At 39.3% G+C, this 26,271-nt stretch overlaps 2 long non-coding RNA genes across 12 annotated transcripts in view; both read left to right on the plus strand.

Annotated features, from left to right (window-relative positions):
* LOC107319793 overlaps positions 1-7,799 on the plus strand; it is a 52,582-nt gene extending 44,783 nt beyond the window's left edge. The window contains exon 6 of the long non-coding RNA XR_001557943.2: positions 7,656-7,799. This is a non-coding gene — a long non-coding RNA (uncharacterized LOC107319793). The remainder of the gene's footprint in view (positions 1-7,655) is intronic.
* Positions 7,800-8,338: 539 nt separating this feature from the next.
* The window catches only part of LOC107319941, a 204,153-nt gene continuing 186,220 nt past the window's right edge, over positions 8,339-26,271 (plus strand). For 3 of the 11 annotated variants that reach the window (XR_004308758.1, XR_004308757.1, XR_004308761.1), the window contains exons 1-3: positions 8,339-8,452; positions 13,257-13,340; positions 13,535-13,595. This is a non-coding gene — a long non-coding RNA (uncharacterized LOC107319941). The remainder of the gene's footprint in view (positions 8,453-13,256; positions 13,341-13,534; positions 13,596-26,271) is intronic. The other 8 variants (XR_004308751.1, XR_004308752.1, XR_004308756.1 and 5 more) reach the window with 5 other exon arrangements.

Below are 26,271 nucleotides of genomic sequence, written 5' to 3' on the forward strand. Positions count from 1 at the left end.
TGTTGGAAATGTCCTGTTTCCTGGGGTAATGTAAAATCAGCGAGGAAGGCTGCTTGCCAGTGCCTGATTAACAGGCTTTGGGGCTGCTTGAGCCATTATAATAGTGGATAGCAGCTGGCATACAAAGCAGGATCAGGCTGAGGCTCAAAGGCCATGAGAATGGGTTTTCTGGATATTCCATTAAGTGACTGAGAGGAGAATGAGGCCTTTCTGTCTTCTGCGGCTTTGGTCTGAGAAGCTGCAGTTTGTGTCAGGTTTCTCTAAGGACCGTTCTGGGTGAATGCTTAGAGGGTCAGTCAACAAAGTCAATTGCTTTTCAGACCACATTTTGAATGTTTATACAGGGCTGTTGGCACTGAGCTGAATCAAGAAAGATTAAAAAAAACAAACAAGAGGAATTTTGCACTGGATGTCCCTGCCTTTCCTGCTCTGATCTCTATACTCTGGCACTCCAACCAGGACTGACGCAAGGCATTTTTGTTCCATCATTTTCAGTTCCATGGCTGTGACACCCGTTACATCACAGCTGTTACATGCTCTTCCAGATCCACTCAGTTCATCCTCCATATAAATATGTGGCATGGATTCTGGCATGTTTTATTTTTCTTCATTTCTTTATTTTTGTTCAGAATATTACGTTCAGGATATCTAGCTTTGCATTGTTTAAGTCACTGATAATTAAGCTATTCCACAAATGTATACATTGCTTTGCTTTTCTGCTGAATATCAAATGTCCTGTGGGTTCAGTCACCCTCATATCAAGATTGTGCATCTGCCCAGATTACTGAGTAATCTTAATCAGCAAGTGGAATGTGCTAAGGACTTTATATTGACAGCATCTAAAGCAGTGTCGTTCCTTAGAACTGTCAGCTATTAGGGTATGTAATCAAGGTTGTTACTATTATTATTTAAAACTTAATTATGTACCATTAAGATTAAGTGTTTTTGGTACAGAACAATAATTAAGATAATAGGTAATTGGATGAAAATTCTGTTGTTCTTACAATGACATATGGTAAATGCATGGGGTTGATTGATACAGAAATGCTTGGAGTGCAGTAGCATTCTTTCTCCAGTTTCTGTCTGGCAGGGGCCCACAGCACAACAATCCTCATCCTGTGTGACACTAAGGAAACAGGCTTCAGCAGTTTCAGAAAGAAGCTGAGGATCTAAACTGGCAGCAGGTGTGAAGCACTCCCCACCCCTTACCCTTGAGAGTGTCGGTGTAGGTGAATTCTAGAAACCTTGGTAAGAAAAGAGCATAATGCTGATATTGTTGTTCCTGTGTGCCTTAGGAGTGATCAGATGGGCAGATCCTATGCCACCCCATGATCTGCTCTAGTTGACCCAGTCTGTGGTCCCTCACCTCCCCAGTATGCAGTGAGAGGGTCCTTTACCCTCTGCACTATAGTCCACAGCAGAAAGAGGACTCAGATTAGGGCGGTTCTGCCCGTATTGTTTCACTAGCTCCTAATCTGCTCTCAGTAATACTTATAAGCTGCACCATTGCTTCAGTGAGAGTTGCAACGTTTCTCCAAGATATGATATCATAATTCTATTAATGACCTGAAACTCTCTTCTAGAGTTTGTAATAATTCACCTGCTTCCTATTTGTGCAGGAAAATGATTTTGTTATCCCCCCAAAATAAAATCACAGCTTCTTTTCTGAATATTGTCTCCAATTTTTAAGACTTGCATCACGAAAGTAGCTTTTTTATTTTATATTTTACTTTCTTAAAATCCACGTTCAACTTTTATGGCATTGTTGCCATCACTGGTTTTCCAAATGTATGCTGATGATTTGCAGATGCCTCAGTTGTCATGGCTGCTATATCTGACTGGTATCAGCTCATGAATTATGCATGTTATGTACTGGTGATGTATTAATTTCACACTAGACTCTGTAAAGTTACTATATTTACAGATTAAACATAATTCTTCATACTTTCAGAGATGTACATTAATTCTTTTCACTTCAGGAGGAATCTGAAAGGGCTTGTTGCATTTCATAGAAAGAAATATAAATCTAGTGCCTATTTGGAAGATGAAGTCCATTAATATACTAGTAAAGTTTTACAGTTTTTTCTTTCATGATTTTATCTTAATATAGAACTCTACAGAAATATGGGGTATATTAACTTAAAGAAACTTCGTGCCCGAGCCCTCCAATGCTTTATACTGTCCCTTTAGAATGTGTTCTTCCATGTGACAATAATTGCATTAAGTATTAAGCATTCTGTTACTTTATCACCTGTCTCATGTTGAAGATGAACTGTTATTCATCCTGAAGTTTGATGAGAAGGATACATTTACATCAATATACCACTACTGCTTTTCTACAGCACTGTTTTTTGCCTTTCCTTAAACAACAAGCTGTGAAGTAGCAAAGTAATATGCGTATTAAATGGCATACAGTGTTAGCATACAACACATTTCTGACATCTGCATTGTTCCTTATAAGCTAAAAGTCATTTAATCGGAGTGTATTAATGAGTACAGGTCAAATGTGTTCCCCAGTGCGATGCAGCTTTAAATCCCAGAGGTTCTGAATGTCCCTTTAGGCGACTGCCGAGTGTAGTAAGTAGCACTGAGTTGTGACTAGCTAGTATGGCTAATATGATATTAACAAGATGGATTTCAGACTGTTGTGGTAAGCATAAGTCTTGAGTTTGATTTGTGTTACGTTTGGGTACATAATTCCCAGTGGATGTGTTCAGAACAGCTTCAAAAAATCAATGAATGGCCATACTAATTGCAAATCTAAAACATAATTATTGCCAGTACAAATTGAAAGTACCCAAATGTTCAGAATGGACGTGTTTGTTTGGTATTTATCAATTATTCAAGAATAATAGCAAAACCTTCTCAGTTAAGTGATCAGTGGCCCACTGTGAATATTCAGTACAGAATTCCTGAATTGGACTGGTTGGTCCAGATATAAGATGTAAAGGGTTTTTGTTTGTTGTTTGTTTGTTTTCAGTTAGGGAGTATGATATTGTTAGTTAGGCCTGGTTTTCATAAAGAGAAATACATCCTCAAGTCAAAAATTATTTATAATGACCTCACTTGCAAACAGGTAAAGCAGCTAGGTGTGCTGCTCTTTGGTAGAAAGCATCCATCATATCTTTGCTCTTTTGAACGGCAGACTAAGCCTATTAGACCTTCATACTTTTTCTCTGGCTAATTTAACCAACAAATTTCATTATCAATTATACATTGCAGTAATACCTCTTAAAAGCTGTTGCATTCTTGACTGTTGTTGACAGTTTTCTAAGTATATAATGACCTTTCAGTAAGTCTGAATCTTTTCAGGGAAATGGAATTTACTCAATTGTGACCATTGTAGAAGAATAGAGATAGAAGGCTTTATGTTTTAATCAGTTCATTGCTGCTGTTGCTTCAGGATAATTAATCTGTCAGATGAATGCTTTCTAAACTTAATCAAATGTTCTCTCTTTTGCTGAGAGGTATTCGTCCCTCATACAAACACAGCTAATACTTTGGATAGTGTTTGGCAGGGGAATCCTGCTTCTTATCTTGTGTGCTGTATAGCACTTATTAAATATTTGGGGGAATTTTATAACTTTTTCTACATATGTTCAAATAATAAATTAGCTATGCTGAATGAAAGAAGATTTTTTTCTGACAGTCTCTCTGGTTATATACTTTTTAAACAACTCTGACTTATATCAGGTTTAATATTCAAAGGCATTTTGTACGATTCCAGTTCTCTCTGGCTTTAGTTATTCTATCACTGTTCTGTGAAAAATAAATGGTAGGGCTCTCTCTTATTTAATTTATATTAATAACTTATTATACTAGTCTAAATGTATACATTAAAATCATCGTTCAGTCCACTGGGATGAGTAGGTTTTTGTTGAATTATGTTAAAAAGAACTATAGAATTAATTTTACTGGGGCCAGGTCATGGCACCAATCACCATTAATCTGCCTAAGAAAACTAATTGCTGCATGTTGTATAGGTAAAGTCCTGAGTCCTGCGGAAGGTGGAGTCCTGGAAACCTCACTGAAGGTCCCGGATATTTACAAAGCAGATATACGTGATGGCAGCCAAAGTGTTGCTTACATTTTGAATGATGAATGATGAATTGGGTCCTTGAACCCAGTTCCCCCAGCTCAGAAATGCTGTCATGCACAGGGCACATGCAGTTGTCTGTGGACATTCCCAAACACTTGGAATGCCGCCACTTTGGGTGGTTCTTAAGCTCAATATATCTTCATTTTGATGCGGGGCAGCTACTTTATTTAGCTAAAAATCTGGTTCCAGAGGTCTTTTATTCCAGTAACTTGGCTTATGAGCCAAGATTTTTTCCTTCTGGGGGCAGTGGGATGGAGTCTGAAATAACTGGCAGTTTTGCTGTTTGGGTATTACAGTAGTGTAATACTGGATGTGCCAGTTTCCCCTCATGTCCGTTCTTGGTCACTGCATTCTCGTGGTTGTTTGCTGGTATTTGGCCAAACAAATGAATTTTGCACAGTTTCTAAAATGAGGAAATGCAAATGTTCTGTGTAATCCAGGATCCGGTCTGTCAATGGGGAACTTGCTATTGAAAGCAGTCTAGATGATTGTATATGGAACGTCTCTGAGCTTTAATGGGAAGTATTTTTGGAAGGCCTGATTTGATTTCTGTTCATTTGGTCTTCTGCCATCTTCCAAACCTATTTCCATTGCTTGTATTTACCACTATTAGGACTTTGTGATGGGCTACATTTTGTCATTTTTACTCTATTTACAATGGCTACTCCTTTGTCTCCCAGTTAATCCTGAAGTTGTTTCAAACCCTCATTCAAGAAAGGTAAAAAGCTGAGCAGGTTTAGCAGGTCACACCACGTTATGCCAGGAGCGTGGCTGCTGTCATAGCAGAACATTGCCTGGTGAAATGGTGCAGTTGCAGAACTGGGGGGTCTGCCTGGATGTCATGGAGAAGAGTAGAGCAGCTCACACCTCTATCTGAATTCAAGCTGAGCTCTATAATCATAATGATAACAAACTATGTATTTTGCATTCAAATTTTGGATGCTAGTTGTGAGATCCAATGTGGTGAGTAGGAGGTGAAGACCGATAAGAGTTTGATATTTGTTTTCCTTTTGCTTCTGTGGGGGAAAGATGATTTATTTAGATGCCATAAGCTGAAATTCCACATCCATGTATATTTCCCCCCTGCCTTTAAATATGCAAAACCAAACTACCTGTCCTCTTTGCTCTAATCGAAATTGATGAAATAAAATAACAAAGTAGCCCTCATCACCAGCAGAGAAATTATTAATAACTAGTTTGGACTGAGAGCAGAAGTGTGATTGGATGGCAAAGAATTCAAATGTTGCTCTCAAGCCCTAGAGTTTATGTTAATTCATTGGTGTTGCATGTTTTTTTTATGCTGAATTTCAAGAGTTCTGGCACAGCTCTGGCTGTGAATAGTTTTTTACTCATTACTGCTGTAATTTTAATATTCTTTTATTAACTAAATTGCTAAATGCAGTGGTATTAATTCCTCATGACAGCTGCTCTGCTGAAATTAAAGTTAACATCGGAAAAGTGTTGGTGGGTTTCATTCTTATTAAAGTGTCAGCCATAGAAATAGAGATGGAAGGATGTATGATGTGAGTGTGCAGAGCTGAAACTAACGGACAGTAACACGAGATGGCATTCCTAGCTGCTGTGTTGAAGCAGATGGTTTTGACTGGATTGTGGAAAGGGAGTGGAGTTATTCCTTGGAAAGCTTAAACCAGTGTGCGAACTTTGGGGCTGCTCTGTCACACAGCTGCCAGCACTCCCCAGTGTGTAAGAAAACCCAACTACACAGACAAGTTTCTTCTTCTAGTTGCATGTTTTATGGTTTTAATATGGAGAAGTTGTGCATTTTCTCTACTTCAGTAACTGGGGTAACCTTCCAGGGAACTGTCATGCCTTTGGTTGCCATTGATAGGAGATAATACATCAAGGATATGCTACACCCAACTCAAAGGCCTAGTGCCACTTTTTAAATAATAATTTTATTGGTTGTTATTACAATGAATTTATACTAATGCTGCCTGTTAATACTGCGGTGCTTAACACCTGGTATCCCTTGAATTCAAAATGCTTTGTAGAGGAGATGACATTTTCTGTCACATTTTACTAGTAGGCCAACTGGGCAAACAAAGGTTAAAAAAGCCTCATAGGTTGTAAAGCTAATTTGGTTATAAAATGTTTTCAAGCTGGTTCACCTGGTGTGGTTATACGCATTTAGGACAATCTCCCATCTCTTGGGAGTATGGGGTCTTAAAAACCAAGTATATAGTTAACTCAGCAGCCCTTATCTGCCCCAGTGGTGCACTTGCAAATCCTCATGGGCTCACTGAGAGCTGCACCTGCACGCAGCACCAGAATAAGCACCTCTCTAGCTGCACTAAAAGTAACAGCTTGTTTCATAGCATAAATAAGGATTGTACAGTTTCATTACCTGCACATCATGGTTCAGAGCTTGTAATGTCATACATATGGGCATTTGTTTAGTTATAAATTACAATCATGGCCTTCAGCAATGTTAGCAGAGGGAGCATCCTGTATATCTTTGTTTAGACGGCATTGCTTCGATTGCATTTAATTGCTTTCCCCTGCAGCTTTGCTTAAAGGTGTGTGTGATAAAGGAACAAATATTGTACTAAACAAGAACAGCTAATGAATGAAGGCAATGTCTATTATAAACCGTGTCGTAAGTAGGCAGCTACTAAATGAAGATGGCTACTAATCAAGGCTATTTCTGCACAAAGTGTTGCTGTCTGTAAATCAGATATTCTCACCCCAAACCTGCCAGTGCTGCTTTATTTATGAGTCAGTTCTGATTTCAAGTGGTCATGGACTGAAATAAATACTTCAGCAACATGTCCCCTTTTCTTTATTCCAGTGCAAAAATGAAGTTGGACAGAAAATAAAGTGTGGAAAGGAAGGGGTAGCTCTAGGCCATATCTGCAAATTGGATCCCTATGAGTCTTGCAGTGAGTCAGATTTCAAGATTCCTCAGGCTTGCATTCAAGATTCCTGTAATTTCCATGTATAAATGTTAGCACAGAGCTATACCTGGGCTAACTGGAGTGAGAATGTGCTGTGATGGGTTAAGGATGCTGCAAGTTTGGGAATGGCAATGGCAAGCCAGTTCCTAAGAAGTTAGTCACAGGGTCCAAATTTTCAGAATTTCAGGTGCCCAGTTTATCCTCATCTGAAGTATTTTGTGACCTATTTGACACAAATCCACAAAATTCAAGCGTACTTCTGCTGCTTGTAGATGGAATTGTTCATGTTCTCTCCCTATCCCCCATAAACTCATTTAAACCTTCACAGCTCTCTCGTTGCGAAAGGAAAAGCTTGCAGTTCATTTATATCAATGTGTGGTTGGAACTAGTGAATATTGATTGGTAGGTCAAAAGGTTTTGTGAACACAAACTTGCCCCCTTAATAGGCCTCTATTAATACAGTTTAACTCCCTAGTTCTCACAAAAGCAAAATGTGTACAAAGCATATACAAGTTAACTGAACAGGAGTTAACATTTCTCTTCCCCAACCAATGTACCATTAATAAATCTCTGATTTTTCTGACAGTGCTACACAAACCTTGACTGTTTTCATTATTAACTTAATTGCTTTTCACTTACAGGTACACGGCCTTTTCCTGTTGGAGGCTAATGCACATCTCCTTGACAGGTAGAATAACCAGAAAGGTTTGAAAAATGATGGAATAGCCAATGCAAAGTGAAATGTGAAACCAAGGTTTCAAGAAGGACAAACTTTGAAAGATCCAGAGTTCTGCTTTGATGTCTTTTGGGGTAGGGTGAACTGCTTACAGGTGTTGCATAGTGGATAGCTTAGTTTGATTGTAGCCTGTAAATACTGTCGTGGCATCAGAATTTCATAGTGATAGGCATTAATAATAATAGGAAGCTTAACTGAAAATATGGTAAGTTGCGTAACTTACCATGCTTGGCTGTCTGTTGCCTTGTACCTGATGATGATGAATTGTTTTATAACACGTGCTAGAGTCTGTGATTGTGCACATATGTGACTGCACAAAATCCGAGTCATGAGGTGCCTACGAGGCTGAAATTATTTTGTAGGAATGCTGTTAAATTAGGATTTTCCACAAGACTTACTTTTTTGGACTTCTCTTAAGTAAGTGGCTCTTTGGTAACGTGACAGCCACAGTGCTAATAGTTAATGCATTGGCAAAGTAAAAAACTGCATTTGTGGAAGGGTACCACATACCAGATTTCCAAGTAAAAAGTGTAGTTTGAATTTCATGTTGGTTCTTATCTTAAGGTCTGATTTCTTGTTGAGTCTCTCTTCTGCTACCTGGTTTTCATATATATTTGTCTTTGTTTTCTTTTGGTGTCACTGAGTACTCTTTTTCACATTGCTGTTGCACATAGTCGTATTAGAATTGTGATTCTGATTAGGGTAAGTGATTTCTAAATTAACAAATGGTTTTCTGTTTGATTCAGTGGCCCAATAAATGCAGTCCATGTTGCTGGAGTGCAGTTCTTGGACACACGAGTAGGTCAGCAGTTGAGAACTGTGAGCCCTGACAAAATCATCAGCATTGCTCTGAAACGTGTCTGTGGATAAAGACAAATTGCCAATTGGTTTTAATGAAATTCCTTTTCTCACAAAATTCAGAAGTATCTGTGAGGATTCCTATTCCAGGCCTGCTGTAGGCAGAGTATTTAGACTCTAATATCATTATATTATAACTTCCTTATCCCAGCGGTGTCTCTTGATTTAATTTGTTAAACTGCTTTTGTCTAAAAGGGGAATGTGCAAAAATCACTCAAAGTGCAGTCACACAAAGACGAGGTTCTATGAGATACAATGCTACTTAGCGTATAAACCTCTATTAATATTTTCAAAATAGTGGAAGAACAGTAACTGAATCTGCGGCCCAATATGATTTTTGTGTGTAGAAATGAGAAATAAAATGTGTGTTTCCAGCTTCTGTTGCTTTAATGAACTGGCAGCTGATTCCTCAGCTGAGGATGCATGCCTCCATTGATTCCCTTATCTTGGTTTTGGTGTGTGATAGCTAAATTACAGGTTTTACAAACACTGCTCTTCTTCTGTGAATCAAGTTTACATTTACAGTTCATAAAATGGTATGTAGGTATACAGCAGTACACAGTGTATCTGAGAATTTTCTTCTGTGGTCTGGGATGTCATGTCAGTGTGCGCCTGGGGAAGATAAAAGCTTGCTGATGAGTATGCACTGCAGAATGCTTATGGGAACTTCTCCCGTATGGACATGCTGTGTGGGGAGAGAACATCTGGTGGGCAGAACAATTTTGAAACCTTCATTCTAATGGAAAACTTGATCTGGATGGAATAGACTTCCAGAATTGACATGGTTGTTCGAAACTTGCTCAGAAAAAGTGAGCATATATGCAGTTTAGACCTGTTTATGGAAGTGGCAGAAAAAAGGACAGGTATGTGCCAAGTGCTGTGCATCAGTTCTTCATCAGTTGAGCATTGTGTTAAGCGGACAGGTTAGACAAACTTAGGGCAGTTCAAAAGCAAATCCTGATATTCACAGTGCAGATAAATAGTGCCTAAGTGATGCATCCTTGCTATGGCTAGTAACTTAACCAAACGTTCCCAGGAGTGAGTCCAACGCATTTCTGCTGGTGGTTGTGCTGTTGCTGAAACAAAACTGAAAGAGATGGGCCCAACACTTCCTTACACCTTGGCAACCTGTGATGAGTCCATTTTTTCCCGTGAGATGGCCAGTGTTGTCATGCTTTGTCTTGGTCCGTAAATCCCCTTGAGTCCCTCATAAAACAGTCACATATGGTGACTGTTGGTATTCTCCTGTCATCCATCAGCCATAGCTTTCCACTACTGACTCTTTGTGTGACATAATGGATATGGTCTTCATGGTGAATCTTCCTGGAAGCCAGCTTGTCCATGATTGAAACTGTGCAAGCCAGAACAATCTGACAAGCTCTCTATTTCTGTCTCAGCAGAAGCTGAATTGCTGTATGATAGACATTCATCTTGTTTTGGTACTCCCTACATAGAAAGTCAACAGTTTGTTTGCAATCCGTCATGTCATATATGGTCTGCCATACCTTCTGTAGAGAGTTTCAGTAGCAGAGAGAGCAGCAGTCAGCTCATATGCAGCTTTTCTCATGCGGCCTTTCAGTTTTGTTCTTCCACATTATCTGCTGCCTAGCTGCTCTGATACAACGCATAGTCTCTTTGTGGCATAGCTTTGAACAAACTATGTGGTTGGCCATTTACAAGTCAGAAATACATATTTGATTCAAGACCTCTGAGTATTAAATGATGTACCCGCCAGTCTTTCATAGATGAAATTGTAGATATGTGCAAGAGAAACTGATTGTAGTTCTTGGTGTTTTTTAATTTCATGCCTGACACAGGCTGCAAAGCAAACTGTTCTGGCTGAGAATAACTTCTGTGTCTGCTTTCTGTGTGAGGCTAAGAAGTGTTGTTCCGTACAATGTGCACATTTGCATCTCTCAGACAAAGAATATCAAAGTTGGGATTATCTAGGGAGTGTTGGTTAACACTGGGTCACCTTACTTCACAGTTCTAACAGAAAAATTAGGCCTTCTGTTTGCTTCAGACATTTCTATCCCTGAAATAAAAAATTTTGGTAACTGGAAAAGAAGACTTGAAATGAAACTTACATGGAGAGAAACTAATGGAATGTGTGTAAGAGAATTCTCCTCAGCCAGCTGAGTTGCCCTCACTAGTGCTGTGCTAAAGTCCAGAGGTCTGTTCCCTGTTCTAGCTCTATTCTTTGCTTTGGGTGATTGTTTTTGGTGATTTGTGATGGTTACATATTTCCAAGTAGCAGCAAACATTGGAGAAGAGTTAAACGTGGCAACACCGTTCATCTCTAAAGTCCCACTTTTGCTGTTATTAAAGAGTAACAACAGTAACTTTTTGCTACGGTAATTTTGTTTGGGTAATAAAGAAAGACAGTTTCTTGATATCTCATCCCTTACATTTTAGGAGTGATTTGCACAATGCATCATGGGACTGCTGAGTCATTCAGAAATCATTGAAAGGTCCTTCTAGTTTTGCATCAGCAGCTGCCTTTCAGGCTGCACACATTCAAGCTTGTCACTCTAGCTAGTGCTATTACTGATTGCTCCCTGTAATGTTTCTCCTTGTATCGTTTCTCCCTCTTTAGTTACAGAGGTGATTTTATTAAAGGCTTTTTTTCTTCCCAAGTAGTTTTTATTAAAGGTTGTTTTTTCTTGCCCCATCTGAAGGAAAGTCTTTCCAAAGACAGAATCGTTTCCTTCCCAGTAACTGCATTGACACATATGAATAGTCTGACGCTGAACTGATAGATGAGCTGTCATCAGGGTACAAACCTGTGACTGTTAGAACAAAGGTTGGCGAATTCAAATGGGAAATAAAGTGCAAATTTTTTAACAGCAAGGGAAATTAATAATTGAAACAACTCACCTATGGATCCAGTGAGGAACAGCTGTCTTCCTAAAAGACATGCCCCAGTTCAACAAGAAGATACTGAGCTTAGTGCAGGAATCAACTGATGAAATCCTCTGGGCTGTGTTTGGCAGAAGTCCAGAGCAGAGGATCCAATGGTAACTGCTGAATCACTAAACCAAAGCCAAGCTGCCTCTGAACAAGTAGCAAACAACCTTCCCTTGTGGTTCAGACATCAAAGCAGGGAAATATAGCATTTGACAAGTGTACTGTATATGGTAATCAAATTGCTTCTCATTTACAAGTTTCTCTTTCCCCCTCCCACCTGCATTTTTCATCCTATATTTTTCAACTTTTTTCTCTTCTGCTTTTTTATCGTTTTCTACTCCAAAGCACTGAAATCGTAAGTGAACTTTTGAACCACGCGTGGAGTTTGTTTAGCTTTAGTCATGAATATATACAATAGTTTTCAACTACATGGCAGTTTTACAGAGTAGGCACCCCCATACTGCAATATGAGTAGGGAATGGATAAGTTTTAGGATTAAAAACTGTTTAGAAAATGTGAGGAAAAGAAATCATAGCAACAAATAATAGTGAGTTACTCACTTACTGGTGGCAGCCAAGGGTGCATGCTTGTGATGGCAGCAAATACATCAAAGGAAGGCGGTCTGATTTTGAACAGCTGGCAACAGTGTAGCTGACTTACAATATGTAAGTGTGGTATTCTCTTCCTGTAGGGCATGGGAACTTGCACCCCAAGCTGGAATCCTGGGCTTCTAACTGAGCAATGAGTGCTGACTTGCACAGGTTCTCGATGACATTGTGCAGCATCTTTGTCCATATGCTTAAGCATTAGGGCTAATTTACTAGAGATTGTTTGTGTGTGAGCAGAAGTATATTGCTTATTTTAAATATTTCATCTCCTTTTAGTGCCACAATCCTGGATACACTTCTTTGAAGTGTAATATTTATCTGACGTTTTTGGGCATATTGAAACACTTTCCTAGTGAGATCATGGGATCTGCTCCTTATGTGCACTATGAAAATCTAATGAACGTACAGTGAATGTGTGTGATTTGCAAGCATTGCTGCCTTGCTGCTGGATGCTGCTCAGTGCACATGTAGTATGAACGTATATAGTAATACTCAGCTGGAAGGATTGTAGCCCTCCTCCTAGACAAAAATGTGGATTCATTTTTATAGTGAAATTAGCAAGAAGCCTGGGGATCTCAGCAGAGCATTTTGCTATAAGCCCTACTCATTTTCAGTGTGCTTTTTCCTGCTTATTTGTATCCATTCTCCTGTTGCCTCATATAACAAAGTAGGCTATGAGCTTTTGACAGTGGTTTCTATCTTTCTGTTCTACCTCTTTACAGCATCTAATATCAGGCACACCTAACATGTTACTGTGGCTTCTAACTGTTATGATAATAATTTCAATAATATTTCGATTACGTCGACAATGATTAACTATGCCAAGTTATTGGTGGTTGACAGTAGCTTAAGCACATTTGCATCCTGAGTCTTTCAAACAGCAAGCTGCAACATAATGACCTGAAATTTCCCCATCTGAAAATCGTTTCTCAGCATTTAATGTATTGTTTAATTAAATGTGAACAGCGAACTTCTTGTTTGGATTGTTATACCGGGAGAGAATCTGGTTAATTGTCTCTCACTGGAATCTTTTATGATACTGGGGCAACTCAGGAAGTTCCTTTTCAGTTATTATGACAACTAGAAGAGTTTCAGAGGAATTATTTCTTAACCTCATTTTTGCTTTCCTACAGGCTCTTCTGGAGGACTTCTTAGGCAGTGAACTTTCAATGAGTATGATCAGCAAGGGTTGCACCATTACCAAATATCCATACAAGGTGAAGTTCCTTTCACGTTATACTTTCAACAGAGATTGTCAACAAATTAATGGCTTCAGGATACACTTGAATGAAGCATCCAACACAGCTGTAGTGCATACTTGTTTTTTTTTGTCTCTAGAGACCTTTATGCTTAGATTATACATTAACTTGTAGTAAAAATGCAATATAATTAATTGTTTTTGTTTTTCCAGGCATAGCAAGAGGCTTAGATGGCTATCACTCCATTCAGAGCAACAAAATAAAGAGGAACAGGTAAAGTAGTAAAGTACTTACTCCTGTCAGCTGTGGTAAAATTGCACACGCAGTTATAGCACAGAACTGACACTTTAGAACAAGTAAATGGAGGTATGAAATGACAGTGAATCCTCATCACCTCTGTACATGTGTGGAAAGCAGGGCTTTTGGCCCTAAGACAGAGAAATGACGGTAGGATTTTTTTGTCAGAAGAAATATCAAAAGGAAATTCAGCTATTCTGGCTTAACTTTTTTACTGAGAGAGCGGTGAGGTGCTGGAACAGGTTGCCCAGAGAGGCTGTGGATACCCTATCCCTGCAGGTATTCAAGGTGAGATTGGATGGGGTTCTGGGTAATCTGATCTAGTGCATGATCTAGTGGTTGGCAACGCTGCCTGTGGGAGTGGGTCTGGAATGTGATGATCCTTGAGGTCCCTTCCAACCCAAGCCATTCTTTGATTCTGTGAACTGAGAATGAATGACAGACTGTATTAATGCAGATGTACTACTTAGGAGAAAAGCTGTCCAGGCTGGCCTGCTCTCATCCCTCATTAGCAATTTCTTTTGGTTCCATGATGTAATCAAATTAGGTAGGCATTTGTATTACTGTAGGTATCCTTCATTTTTTTCAGTCACTGAAGAGATTTTAGGTTGTCTTGTTATAAACTGCTTCATTTTTTCTGTTTTTTTCATCATCTCTTTTAAATTTTTTGTGGCACGCACATCACCATAGATGTCATTTAGTTACAGAGCCCATATTCTGAGGCAATACCAAAATGGCAGAAGAGGTCATGAGGAAGTCACACTATTACTTTAAAAAGCAAAGTATCCTATCGTTGCACATTCTGGTTCTTCTGTTCTGGAGTTTGTTGAACTCCATGTGCTTTCCCAGATTGACACATCATCAAATATACCCTAACCTTCCTAAGAGGGATTGTCGCACTCTTGTGTGGTGGCTGTGACTTTGAGGTATATACTTTTAGGATGCTCCATTGCACTGGTTAGGATATTGTGTTTCTGTAGGAGCAGAGACTGTGTCCGTGGGTATACCAGTGGGATGTCACCTCCCCAGATACAAATCTACCTGTGGTACCACTCAAGTACTGCCAATGTTTGCCAGTTTAATTTTGCTTTGTAACAATGGATGCAAGTTACTGTTGACCAGCTGAGAAGCAATTTTTCTTTTCTCCAGGGTTTCGATTCTGTGATTCTGTGATTTCTCTAGTGTCACTGTTGTCCTACTTTGTCACTTTTACCTGCATAATTCTGTAAATTTTAATCTTCTATGAAAAACTAGACCAGATTATAATACAGCTGTGAAGAATAGTTTAAGTTTAGTGAAAGTGGCTTCAAGGATGAACCTTTTGTGAATTAAGTTTGTTAGTAGAGCTCCAGTTCTTGTAGGATTTACCTGTCATCAACTGGCCCATTATTAACACAATTTTGCCTGTCTACATTAAATTCTGAGTTGTATTAAACATTATTAGTTGAGAAAAAGTACTTTTTTCATGAAAGAAAACTTGAGAGCACCTGTTAACATTGGGAACCTTTCCCTGTCTCATAATGCTCTGATAGCATTGTCTCTATTGCAGGTACACTAACATTAAGTCCAATTGAAGTGTCAGCACATACCTGCAGCTCAGTAAGAGCTCTTGCAGAATCATTCCTGGTCCTGATCCAGCAGTCATGTAGGTACCAAGCTCTGACACAGGAACTATTATAGTAATTAGGTTAGAGATCCAGCTTAATACGTGCTTTCTAAAGAAACTGTTTTTCACATGGAAGAACAGAATTCCTGTAATTTTGCCAATAGTCAAATGGCCCAGTGACTTAAAAGCCAGAAGTGTTTTCCTCCGATGTCTGTTTTCAATATGGCTCTGTGGCTCTAGTATTATCACCCCTTCACATTCTCAAGTAAAATAATGTATAAAATAATTGAATTATATATTAATACCGTTGAGTCACTTACTGACCTTCTACTCCTGTGAGCTTAGCTGTGAAAAATTGGGTAAGAAGCAGGGCCTTGCTGAATGCAAGATACTACATCTGAACAGTGCACTCTTGGATAAACAGAAATTACAGAGTAAATAACAAAATGTGAAGAAATAAGATCCAAATTGAAGTGTGGAAATTGTGGACTGTAGAAGTGATTACTTTTATAAATAGTTTTAAATGTGTTTTTGCTCTCCGAGTTTCACTATAAATTGTAATGAAGTACCTCAAAGTTCAGGTGTGAATAGGGCCAAATTTTAGAGTTGTTGTTTGGGTGAACACAAAACCCTGAAAAAATCAATCTTTGGACTGAAAATAATTGTGTTTTGACTCTCTAAAGATAGCAGGGCTGAGCCTGATTATCATATTATTCTGCTGTCTATTTATTGTGCTAAACATTTGCTATCACCTTTTTGCACCTTCCTTGTCATTCACGCTTGATATAAACTAAAACTGCACAAAAAGTAGTGGATTTTAAAAATCTCATGCGTTCTGTCTGTAATTATTCTGGTGGTACGGTGTGACCTGCTGATTCAGTTCTTATTGAGATGAATATAAGCTACTAGTAGACCAAGGTTCAGTGAATACATTAAATCTTGAAGCCCCAATCAATCACTCACTTCCTCATGGCAGCATCTAGGATGTCTGGAAAATAAGAAGTATCAGAGGTGATTAGAAGAGACCTCTTTGGATGCAAAAAGTTTCAGAAAAGTTGTATATCAATTTTGGATTCACTTTTTTCTGATGACTTTTTGGGTTGCGTTTTTTTTTTTTTTTACTTTTTCCATTACAGAGACTGAGGAGAAAGCGAGTGTTTTACTCACTGTTTCCCATTGAGGCAGTGTGCTGAGCAGAGACGCTTTGATACAGCCTACTTGGCTGCTCTATAGGGTGACTAACACATAGCAGCCTTGTCCAAATAGGAACTGAACACCTTTATTTCCTGCCTGAATCCACTTTGCAGCTGGGGCTCAGCATGGGGAATCTGTCAGTGCTCCGCAAGCAACTTTAGAAGAGGAAGACAGAAAAGGAAAAGCAGACACTTTGGACTAGATTTTAAAGGCAGTGGTTTAACCCTTCCTAGGGGATTGGTCAAGTGGTTCTTAATGCTATTTTCTCTCTCAGGTGTTTGACCCAATGGTAGGAAGGATTTTCTTAATAACTAAAGTTATTGTTCCAATGTGTACGCTCCAGTGACCATCATGATTGATGCTGTTAGGGAGTAGAGGAGCGAGGGAGCACACAGTAACATATGAATGACTGCACTCCTTGTCTTGTTTCAAGCATTTCACTCAATTTTTCCCCACATTATCTTTTCTTCAGGCTTACTGTGTATGTATAGTATGTGCAGTCTTTCTCACACATCAGTTTTCCTTATGCCATAGTGGGAGATGTTTCACTAATGGCAGAATCAGGGAGTATTGTAGAGACAAAGGATGCAATTTGCCCTATCTGCTGAGCCTGTTAAACTTTAAATGTCTCAATTTCATTGATCTGTATGGGTACACAGGAAGAGCAAAGGACTGTTTCTGTGCTCAGTTATTTGCTCATCTCAGTAAGAACTACAGTAGGTGTATCTTGGGGAGTTTCTATTACTAGTGGGGATGTCAGCCTACAGCAACACAGAGGATGGATACTTCTGGAGTGAGAGTTGTGCTTTATTTATTTATTTATTTTTAACCGGAATGGGTAATTAAATGTAATTATTTAGGCAATTCTGCAATTTTAACACTAAACACTAGGTTTCTTTTATTTTGTGGTTGTGCTTAACTTATGTTTGTAGGTTTTAAAGGGACAGAAGTCTGTTGCAGTGTTGTGAAGGCCATAACATTTTAACAGGGCAGCTGTCTTGACTGGCATCACTACTCTGATATACAGTGCTTTCATTAGAAACGTTTATGTTTTGAAAGTGATTGCTGGTGCAGTTTTCTGAGTATAATCTACAAAGGTGTAACTAAACTTCCTTTCTTCTGAAAAACATTTCATCAGTCTGTCCTATGCTAATATGATCACTCGTATGTCGTACATCTCTTCTCCATCTCTTCCTACCTATAAATTATTCAGAACTTTTATCGCTAAAATTGTGAAGCAGTGATTTTATTTCTGTCTTCTGAAGTGCTACAAAGGGATTTGGCTTGGAATGAAGGGTATGACATCCTTGTGAAATTGGGAAATCAGGAATCAATTGTGACTGCCAGGCTCTCTTATGGAAACATAAGAAAGATGGGTAAAAATATGTTTTAGTTAAAAATATTAGAAGACTCAATATAAAGTATTTAAGCTGGCACAGCTCAGCCACTAGAATGTACCATCAAATGTAACAATAAGCATGTCAAAGTTTATAGAGCCCTTTGTGAAATAACTTTATATCAACTCCCTCCCTTGAGCTGACTCGTAACTGGTTAATTCCACTTTGTACGATAAGTGTAATCTCTTGCAGCAACCCAAAGATTTAATTCTTTTCACCTGAAATCGCTTAATGTAATAGTCTTTAACACAAGACATCAAGTAATTCATGACTTGTCTTGCACAAAAATAGCAAATTTTTGCTATCACATTCTGTAATTCCCTCTGATTGACAGGTTTTTCCACTTAAATACCTCCAAGGATGCTTGTCAGGAGTGTGTGGGCTTAAGGTCAGAGGTTGAACTTCATTTATCAACTGGGAGAGAAGAATGGGTTAAGTGTGTCAGAGGGTGAGGTTTGAAGCTATTGTTGCACTGTTTTCTGCAAACTTTTTACCTTGATTGTAGTGCAATGTGAGGTTAAGGCAAGACTACCATTTTATTTGCGTTTTCTCCCAAATAGCTTACATCAAGCCACGTTGTCTTTCACACAGGAGGGTAACCTTTCTTTTCTACACAAGTCAACTTGTGCACCTTGTAACCCACATGCAAAGTAGTGTCTGTGCTCTGGAGTTCTTGACCCACCTGAAGAGCACAGCTTTGCACAGGCCTGTTTGTCTTGATCAAAGTGCATAATCTGGACTGCAGAACATGTACTTATTTTATTTATCCCAAAGAAGCGTTTTTATTGCAGAATGCTTGTGTGGTTCTTATTTTATTCCTGATACGTGAGCTTCTTCCTCTGTGAGAGTCAGTGTGATCAGTTGGTGATGTGACCAATGGCCAATTCATGGCCTGAACCAGTGATTGAGCACCTGGTGAGGGGGCGTAGCCAGCCCTGGGAGCACAGGTGGAAGCAATTTTCACCTGTGTGAGCCTGGGTCTACCCCCCCAACCTCATTTAAGGGTTGGCAGCTGCAAGGAGAGTAAGTCTACTTGGAGAGAGTCTCCTTTGGATTGTCCAGTGAGCCCCGATCCTCAAAAAGTAGTAAGTGATTCTTCCTTTATTACTGGATTTTTACTGCTGTCCTTTTTGTTTTTAAAGCATCTCTGTCTGCTGCCACCTGTCCTTACACTAGATAAACTTCTTAAACCTGGGAAAATCCAGCTCTTAGTGCTAGCAATCCTGCAAGGCACAGAGTGTTGTGTAAATGTGATGTGCTAGTGATGTAATATTTAAGTGATTGTATGAACTTACATTATTATAATATATGTATATATAATATATATAAAAATGTATTGATGCAGTTGTGGGATTTTTTTTTTTAATGTGATCCTATTAACTGTTACTACTGCTTTGCTATATGTTTTTGCTTTAGTTGATTCTTCTTTAGAACTATGGCTAGTTCTGTACTCCATTCTTTTCCTGAAGCACAGAAGAATCTCTCTGCTTGCAGTTAATGTTAATTTCAGCCAGCTGGTGGGGTTGCCTGGCTGACAAGCTTAGAAAATATTGTGTGTAATGATATGGTGTTACACTGAGTGTTAACCTAAGTGCCTTCATACTGGGTTAGAGTCTTGCTACGATAGGAATTGAAATGCAGAGGGAATATTGTGCAAGGTAGTGGGAGTGCATGTGGGGAGGCAACGGCTGGGTTTGGGCTGATTGGAGCACCTGTGAGTAATGTTCTCATTAGTGGGACAGGCAGCTGCCTGTGCTGCTTGTTGTTAAATGTTTTGTATGCATCTCAGCAAAGGGAATGTGGGCTCATCTTTGAGGGTTTCTGAGCTGCATGGTACTGTAAGGAAGGAAACGAGTATGTATTTTGAGGTGATAAAAAAGCAGTGTTGGCTGGGCAGGTGTTGGTATTGTTATTGGAGGAGCCATGGGAGTGCAATGGGAGAGACAAACAGACAAACTTTTGCATCTGAGATGATGCAGATTACAGGAGATGATGGCAATGTTTGGCAGTGCTGATTTGAATGACGGAGTTGACATTTGTCAAGCAAGAAAAGAGCAGCCTATGAACTTTAGGAAGAGGATTCAATAAAATGTAATAGGTCAAGCCAATGGTCTGTGGTACTGCAAGATGACCATCCTATCTAGTGATGATGCTAGTTATTAGATTTGTATTGGGATTCAATTCTTCGTTTTCATATGAGTCTGTATCTTTGTGACAATACAGAACACTTGCATAATCATGTGCAAGTATAAATACTAACTTCTTTTATTTATTCCCTTTAAAATCTGGATGCGTTCGAATCTGAATCTTCCCCTTTTCCCATAGCTGTATGATCTTATTCTGAATCAGAGCACTGAGGTGTAAACAGAAGTGCTGTTCCTAGCAAAAAATAAGTTCTTTACAAAGTTGTATCCACAAGAAGTTTCTTCCTGTTCTTTTTGTTTAATGCAAAGAAAAAAAAATTAATTCTATGGTGACATATAATTTGTCCTCATTATGAGGAAACAGAACTTATGTAAGCTCAAAAGCTATTTGTTAGTCTAATACACCAGGCTAAAATTTTAGCCACCACTGATTGTGCATTGTTGACTTGACAGCAGAAGTAACTGTAACTTAGACTTAATGAATGCTTTCATGCAGTATGCACAGTCCTCCAAGAGTCCTTATTTCATACTATTTAATGCTGTGCTGAACAGTTGAGTTTGATAAAAGCTGAAGCAGTCAGAATTATGCTTTCATTTAGATTTTAATTTTTAAAGGGGGAAGGCAGATGGTATTGTTTTACAGAGAGAATAGCCCAGCATGTCCTGCAGTACTAAAAGTCTCTTTGAGCCCATCTGATACTGGTCTCTGAGTTGCCTCTGCTGGCATCCTTTGCTTACATACTGCCTTGCAATTGCATGTATTAGTTCCCTATCAGAGTAACTTGCAGGCATAGAAATCAGGCATGTCCTGTGAAGGTCACTGGGATCCTGGGGGTGGGCAGTTCATTCTCAAATTAGCAGCTTACTTGTAATATTGCTAGTCTTAATGCCAGAGGCTTCACTTACTCAAAAGGCATGTGCTAACTCACAGCAATAGGCAGATCTTTGCCTGGTATCCAGGAACAAATTAAATCTAAATTGTTCTCGCTATAGGTTGAGAATCTGTCTCTGAAACTTGTATGCAGAAGCCTGAGTTTTTCTTGGTTCCATTTCTTCTTGAATTAATAACTAATAAGAAAATCCCCAAATAAAATGGAACTGAATCCTTTGCTTTCTGTTTCCCCCATGCTATCGGCATGGAGGTCCCTTACTTCATTGTCTGCAAAAGTTTGGAGTCTGACTTCTGTACCTTCTGATTTTCCTTAGCCTTAGAAGGATGTCATATGAGTCTTCTCATCTGTGGTTTTCTGGTTCAAACATCTGTTTTAAAAGCTATTTTAATCTCAGTATAGGTTTCTCTCAATGTAGACCAACTGTTTTCTCTCATAAATCTTTCCTGATGCTTCCACATCATTGCACTTACTCAAAACTTGGGCACTAACACCTGTTGTTATTTGCTCAGCTCAGATTCCTGGATAGCTGTTTGAAGCTTGTGATGCTGGAATAAATCAATCTGAACACCTACTGGGTGGAGTTAGGGAAGGGGAGCTAGTTTGTCTTATGCTTGGTGAATTCTGTACAAGTAGGTTAAGAAAAGAATCCTGGGTCTAATTCAAAAGCATTGGCTGCCAAGTTAGGAGAAAAGGGCAGAATTCAAGTAGTAGCCCCACATTTCTTACATTGTTAACCCCAATAGACCTGCTGGTGCTTTCATAGAGAAACATGCTTATTTCAGTACAGTAACATCAGAATAAGAAATAAGAATAGGTCCTCAATATTGTATTTTATTAACTGCTACTGAATATTGTGAGCATTATTTGTGGGAAGGCTTTGCCTTTCAGGATGTTTTGTGACTTGACTCTCTGGTGGAAGCTGGGTAATACAGATACTGGCTGTATTAAAAGTGGTATGTTTAAGCACACACCTTGCTTCTGAAGCACAAATGGTCTTAAAGTTAAATGTATCACATCTCACAGTGTTTCCAATGTAAACCTCTGCCTTTGCTTTACCTGCTGGCTCCAGTGAGAGAGATTAAAGCAGAGAGAGAGAACCTCCTGTGGTTTGGAAGAGCTGTCCTCCCTTTCCTATCCTCCAGAAGGAAACTTCACTGGGAAAACTGACAAAAGTGTAACCTATATCTATCTCAAAAAGCACACCTATCCTATAAAAAATCGTGAAGTTATGTGTAACAGTGCCACCTGCTGAATCCCATCCAACACCTTTCTTCTCAAAGGTAACATGCATCTTAATGAAACAGAGTTGGATTTCGTTAAGGTGCAGAGAGATGCCCTGGCTATTTCTCGTGTAGAATATAGACGACAGCATGGTTTAAAATGCTAAAATATAAACACTCCTCTGCAGTGTACAAGATTGATTTTATTAAGTTTATCATTACTCACATGCAAAATACCTTCCTTAGAAATCAGACCAAAAGTGATTTTTTGTCTGCTGTTAAATAAGCTTGATGCATTTTCTGCTATTCTTAGCACTGAGGTGTACAAAAATACACTAGAATTGTGCTTTTAGTACTAAGTACCTTGTCTAGATGAGGTGATATTCTCAAGTTGCAAACAAAGTGAGATTCCCAACTGAATTTCTGAATTAAGGAAAATTTTATAAGATCAGGAACACTGTCAAGTAAGTCTAAAATGAGTGAGATGGGCTGTCATGAGGCAGGCACTCTGTACAAGTGAATGAGTGCCTTTGCTGCATTCAGCAGTTCAATACAACAGCCCACATGCTGCCTAAAAATACTTTTTCCCCCCCTTCTTTTTTAAGCTATTAAAGCTGAATTCTGCCAGTTGTCTTTGTGTTTATTTCTAGCTTTAAATGATCCTGTTCGTTTTAATGGAATACTGGTGCAGGATAGTGCTGTGGAGTGTAGCTGAAAGAGATACTTGCTCCAAAGGATCATCCTATGTAAAAGCAGATACTGGGGAGCCAGCAGCTGTAGTTTGAGTAACCTCAGTAATTCCACATGCGTAAAACTAGCTTATGGCAGTCCTGCATCGCTTACATGTTATAAAAGTGCTTTCTGCATTACATCATGTGCAAAAGGGCAAATTTGACAGTGTTTAAATTGTATATTAAGAATCGTAGAATGATGTAAGTTGGAGGGGGCCTTAAAGACTACCCTGTTTTAACCCTGTGCAGTGGGCTGGCTGCCCAGGGCTGTATCCAACTTGGCCTTGAGCACCTCCAGGGATGGAGCACCTGCAGCTCTCTGGACAGCCTGTTGCAACATGCGCTTGCCTAACACATTTTCCACCTGTTGCAGTGTTTGCCCCGTGGGCTGGTTTCTGCCTTTCAGATGACCACCAACTCATACTGATGCTCTTTTGCAAATGCATGCAGCCCAGAGCAGTTCTGCTCTGCTCACAAGTACAGCTTTGACTTTGGGGAATAAATCCAAGTTGTAACGTATTTGGCCATTCTGGAATGAGTTGGCTGGAAATTTTACATGGAAGACAGCTTGCTGTGAAGCTGCCTTTATTAGGGAAATAGAACAGAATGAAGTGGATGGGATACGTGTAAAAGATGAGCAGTGAAATGCAGGATTCATGCCTCTTTTCCTCTTGTTATCCTTTTAAGCAACAAAAAGAAGCTTGGTGTGTGCTGAAGACTGCTTGGGTGATTTAGGAATTTAAATCTGCATATTCTGGCACCACATTCAGAAAAGCTGGTTCTTAAGTGTCTGTCATAGCTGAAGCTTGTGTGTGTTTTTCTTCTGACTGCCCCCAGCACTGGCATTAGGGCTATGAGTGTGTAAGTATACAGACATGCATTCTTGTTCCCATTCCAATGCGAGCTCTGTGATATTGGCCTCAGTGTTTCTAAGCAAGGGAAAAGGGATGCTGACAGGCATGTAAATGAAGCTGGACACATGCTTAACAAAAAGCGACAGCAAAGTAAAACCAGTGACTTTGTTCCATCAAAAGATACAAATTTCCCATCCTCCAGCATAACATTCAAAGCGCCAGCGTTCTCTGAGCTGTTTTCACAGAGGATGTTCTCTAATGGTCAATTTGTTTGAAGGGAAAAAGGATGGCATTGCAAATGCAGCAAATAAAATCTAGCAGTGCTGCAGCATGAAATTCAAGCAGATATCCTGTTGCTGGAGCCTGGCTTCCAAGAAAAACAACAGCCATTCGTACTGGCTCTGGATGGCAGCAGTGGCACAGAACTGGGAACCTGTTTTCTTCCATCGAGGAGTGCAGGCAGGGATGGAAGTACTCTTGTATTTTGGTACCTGCGCTCAATAAGTGTGTGCTGAAATATCTGATAAAAGCTTCAGAGGCATCTTAAGAACTCTGTAGCATGAAAAAGATACTGTTGGCTTCAGCTTGGACTCAGCTCAAAATCAGAGATGAACACAAAGGATTTTCTACCCTTATTATAAAGAAGATGGTTCATAGCATCTCTGGATTTGCAACTGCTATGAAGCCATAAGTTTCTGTACATTTAGCAGTCATGTTAGCATGCCAAAATAATTTTTCTATTCACACTGATTTCAGTGGGTTTTCAGGCAAACCTTTCACCTGTGCATCTCTCAGAAAGAGCTCTGTAGTCCATACTGAACAGTAACCATGTTAATCAAACTGCTGACCGCAATACAAGGATCACTGCTTAGCTAAAGAATGGGTCAATACAGCTTCTATATCATTCAGGAAAAATCTTTCTCAGAAAGAGCAGTGAAGCACTGGCATAGGCTGTCCAGGAGGGTGGTGGAATCACTGTCCCTGGGGTTGTTAAAGGAAAGGGAAGATGTGGCACTGATGGGTGGTGATCCGTCTGGATGATCATAATGGTCTTTTCTGCCTAAATGAGTCTATGTGGGTTTTTTTGTTTTTGTTTTATTCATTACAATATAGCTTGAGTGAGAATTGGAGAGTAGGCTTGTGCAGTAAATCAGTATAAGATCCTCTAGATTTAATTGTAAGGAGACAAATTACTGAAGTCTGTGCTGATGTGTTTGTGTAGGGCATTGTGTTGCTGTGTGACTCTCTACTTGGTTTCTTGTTTGTCTATGTCCTTGACAACATTATAGGCCAGGGTACCTGTGAGAAGAGAAGGAAGGGCTCTGATTTATGTTTGGAATGTGATGACTATGAGGCCAGCGCTTGGACAAAGCAGAAGGCAAGATTGACTTTGTCTAAGCCTTGCTATTAAGGAGATTCCCAGAACCTTGAATGGAAGAGAACTGGCAGCCTGTTGTTAACCCTTGGCAGCTTCTGTTTTGGTGATAACATAGGGAAAGAGCAGTTTGCTTGGCAGGAAAAATGTATGCTGAGAAGGTCTGGAGTGTATTGTTGGGAACAACTAACTGATGCTTGATATCCAGGTGTTCTTGTTTCTGAGATACCAATAAAACCACACCATGAGGAAGGGTAGGCACTTCCATGTATTGAGAGGTCCATTATTGGAGGCAGGAGAGCTGAAGAAACTGCTTGCAGTGATGAATTCTAGCCTCATTCTATAAGGAAGAACTCTTAATGCATTGCTGTTGCTTAATAATCTCTGTCAGAAGCCAGAAGAACAAATCACTTCTGTCTGATGAATCTGAAATGTCTGTGGTAAAGGATGACCAACTGGGATCCAGTGCAGTTCTTCAGTTGAGCTGGTGGGAGTCCAAAGATGTAGGGCTTGGTGGGAACATGAAGCCCAGTAAAAAATGACTTTGAAATCTTTCTTTTCTAGGAGCGCTTTTCTTGGGAACATTTGTGGAAGAGGAAATGCTGTGTTTCTCAGAATTAAAAGCTGAAATTCTTCCATTTCTCATAGCAAGCAGCTCCTACTTCTGTTTCCACTAAATCATTAGGTGTTGGGTTTTAAATCTCCTTGGTTTCCTGAGGGGAAAAGTTCCATGTTCTACAGAGAGAGGGACTTTTTATTAGTTTTTTGATAGATTCACTTTAGAAAGGGTGAGGGAGAGACTTGAGAAAGATTTGAAGTGTTAAAAATAGCAATGAACAGGATGTAGGCAATGCCAGTTATGTATCTTCTCTTAATGCTGGTACTGAGCAAAGGGGGGTGATGTGCAAAAGAAGCAAGATGCTGTGGTGGGATTGTGAGGCTTCAAGTGTTCTTTAGCCCTCATTGTATGCTGAGCTATTTGACTCTGATTTGACCTTCCTTGCTTTATCTGCAAAGCTGGGATCACATTGGGAACTGGCAAAAAAACCTTCAAGCTCTTGTTAGATATCCTTGGCGGAAATCAAATTTATGATGACGAAAACTGATGGCAAATACATCAGTTTTCTTTGAAATGATTCCTTAGAAGGGAAGATGAACTTTTTGGTGTTTGATAGTTCTCTTACAATTAGCATAATCTAATTATAAGGAATAGCCATGGAAAAAAAACATGGAAAATG

This window comes from Coturnix japonica, chromosome 12 (genome assembly GCF_001577835.2).
Source record: "Coturnix japonica isolate 7356 chromosome 12, Coturnix japonica 2.1, whole genome shotgun sequence".
Taxonomy (NCBI): Eukaryota; Metazoa; Chordata; class Aves; order Galliformes; family Phasianidae; genus Coturnix; species Coturnix japonica.